We start from the raw sequence: 2,887 nt of genomic DNA, 5'->3' as shown, positions 1-2,887 counted from the left end.
AGTAACGAACTGCCTGGCTCTGAGCGGGAGGCAAGCAGGAGCAGGATCTAAGAGCAGTGCGATTGGATGTGCTGTGCTTGGGGGTGGTGGTAACTAAAACCAAACTGAATAATAATAATAATAATAAAAAAAAAGCTTCCCATGTACACAGCTATTTTGGGTAGCTGATGGCTCCCGGCTTTGTACATTTTGGAGCCTTATCATTTTTCCAAATTTCCCAGAGAGGGGTTTGTTTTGCTTTTAGGTTTTGGAGAACGTGATCCTTAGCCCCAGAATCCCACTGGCTTTCTTCCGGACGCCGAGATCAGCAGAGCTGGATGGGTTCTTCGCTGATGGCATCCTCCCTGTGCGCTGCTGGCCCGTTACGGAGATCTCCGGAGCTCTGCCAAGGCTGCCTGCACCGGTCCGGATTTTTCACTTGTCCCGGTATCGGTGATTCCGAGGCCGTGGTGACAGACCAGCTCTGTGCTGTACCTCTCCATGCGGTTGAAGCATGACACGTTCCAGCTTAAAGAACAACACGGAGAACGCCCCCGCCCGGGTGTTCCTGGGTTATTCTTTAGCCAAGCTTCACTGCACAAAGAGCGCAGAATAGTCCAAGGGTGAGCAGGGATGGCGAGGGCCAGCGATTTATGAAGCCAGTGTTGCTGCTGCAGGTTTTATGGTGAAAGCGATGGCGGTGTGTCGGTGGAGGTGATGTCCTGATGGAGAGGCAATAAAGCAGGCTGGGTAAGTGCACCCTAATAGGCAGCTATCCGAGCTATCCGCTGCGATAACCCAGCCGACAGAGGGCTTGGATGCTGTAACTCTGCTCTCCTACACCCCTCCTGAGATGTAGTACGTGTCACTGGTGCATACACTTCTCCGCGCCATTGCCCTGGGTGCTCAAAACCAAACTCCTTTCATTTCCCCACCCCCCCAGGTTGGGAAACTGGTAAGTTAATGTTCTTGCTACGGAGGATGTAGGTGGGGACAGGCTTCAGCAGGGCTAAAATGGTTCTCTGGGGCTTAGCGAACATCCCATCTCTTGCGATTCACTCTCATTAATGTCTTAATCAAGCAGCTGTTTTCCTGGCAAGTAGTTATTACCCCCAGTGCTCTGCCACCCGCCCTCGCAATGCCCTTCGTGAGGGCAGAGACGGGGGGGTGGGGGGATTTCTGAGGGGTGTTAAGCCCTTCCCTTAACACTCGAGGGAGTGTTAAGGAAACAGACTTACACAAAACAAAGTCCAAATTCGTTTGTAAATTCTCACTGCCATATAGGAGCCTGGAAAGAAAGAACCGCGGATAGCTGCGATGTAGCCTGTTGCTGGAGCTGGGCTATAAATAAGGTCTGGCCCTTGCTAACCAGCAGTTCTTTTTTGGAGCCGAGTTCAATGCGGAGAGCCGGGGCTGCTCGCAAGCAGAAAGCCTGAGCTCTGTGAGACTAATTGCCTGTGATGACTTGTGTCCGTTAATTGGCGCGATCTGGGCTGCTCTGCGCTCTATACCACCACTTGAATTAAGCCTTGAACAGCGACCGATTGTATTTTCATTAATAAAACAGTCACTTACAGTTTTTCTGAGATTCTTGCTTCTGTCTGCTCTAGGTTTCAGGGCTTCCAGGAGTGGCTGCCCACCGCATTGGCAAGGCTCTGCTGAGAACGGTTCGTGCTGAAGGAAGCCCTTGGAAGTGCCACATGCAGGATAAAATGATTGGTCTAAATACTATATTTGGCACCAGCTTTTCATCTAAACCAGAGCCACTTTACACCTGGCTGGCAAGATAAAGGGACTTAAAATGAGCGTGAGTATGATTTTATGCCCGAGCGGTATACAAAGGCCTCCGCATAAACGAATACCAGGGCTTCAAAGCTTTTGCTGAATGTTTTTCTACCACCTATAGTACTGTCAGGCTATTTTATTTTCGAGGTGCAGCGATATCGCCGAGCAGCCCATTTAAAGGCTGTTCTGCTTGCTTTAAGGAGGAATGGGCAGCCAGGTATATGCTGCTATCCCCTGCTGGATGAGCTTAGCTGTTTTCTGGGACATATACTCCTACCCACGGGAGACTTTTTTTTTTTTTTTTTTTCTCTTTGCTACTTTTTTAGTCTTTTGCAATAAGAGCATCTAAATTCTGTCCTTGGCTGATACTTTGGTACTTGCTACGCTGAGATCACGGCTGTGTCTGACCCGGGCTGCCGCTGCCCTTCTTCCCCACCCAATGTTTAGACTGGACCTAAGGAAGAAATTCTTTCCAATGAGGGTGGTAAAACACTGGAACAGGTTGCCCAGAGAGGGGGTGGAGGCCCCATCCCTGGGACCATTCCAGGCCAGGTTGGCCGGGGCTGTGAGCAACCTGATGTGGTTCAAGGTGTCCCTGCTCCTGCGGGGGGGTTGGGCTGGGTGACCTCTGGGGGTCCCTTCCCACCCAAACCAGTCTATGATTCTCTGCCATCACCAGGAGAAGGTTGTTACCGTGCGTCCATCCTCGTGAGGATCTTGTTGGGAAGTACAGGCAGGAGCAGGAGGCGATTGCGCTCGGATTGCCCCAGACCGCCGGGCGTTTGGGCTGCGCTGAGCTGTAAGCGGTTACAGACAGCAAAAACCTTATTTCCACTTTGGTCACGTCAATGGTTGGAAGGCTTTTGATTAAAAGGCGAATACATTTCAAGCCCAGTGGTAGTAAAGCGCCGCTGGGGACGGCCGGAGGCGGGCGTGCAGGCGGTGGCTGCCCTGGCAGCGGGGCAGGGGCCTGGCCTGGGGAGGGAGGCGTCCATCTTGTGCTGGGGGGGCTTTTCTTGGGGAAAAGGGATGTTGGGAGAGCCAGGGAAGCATGGGATGGCGTTGCTGAGGGGATCAGAGCCGCTTCCATGCCCGGAGTGGGATGAGAGGGGGCTCCGGGTGG

The sequence above is a fragment of the Egretta garzetta genome, unplaced genomic scaffold (assembly GCF_000687185.1).
Source record: "Egretta garzetta isolate BGI_Z169 unplaced genomic scaffold, ASM68718v1 scaffold300, whole genome shotgun sequence".
NCBI lineage: Eukaryota > Metazoa > Chordata > Aves > Pelecaniformes > Ardeidae > Egretta > Egretta garzetta.
The sequence above is the reverse complement of the archived record's forward strand: the minus strand, read 5'-3'. Positions refer to the sequence as shown.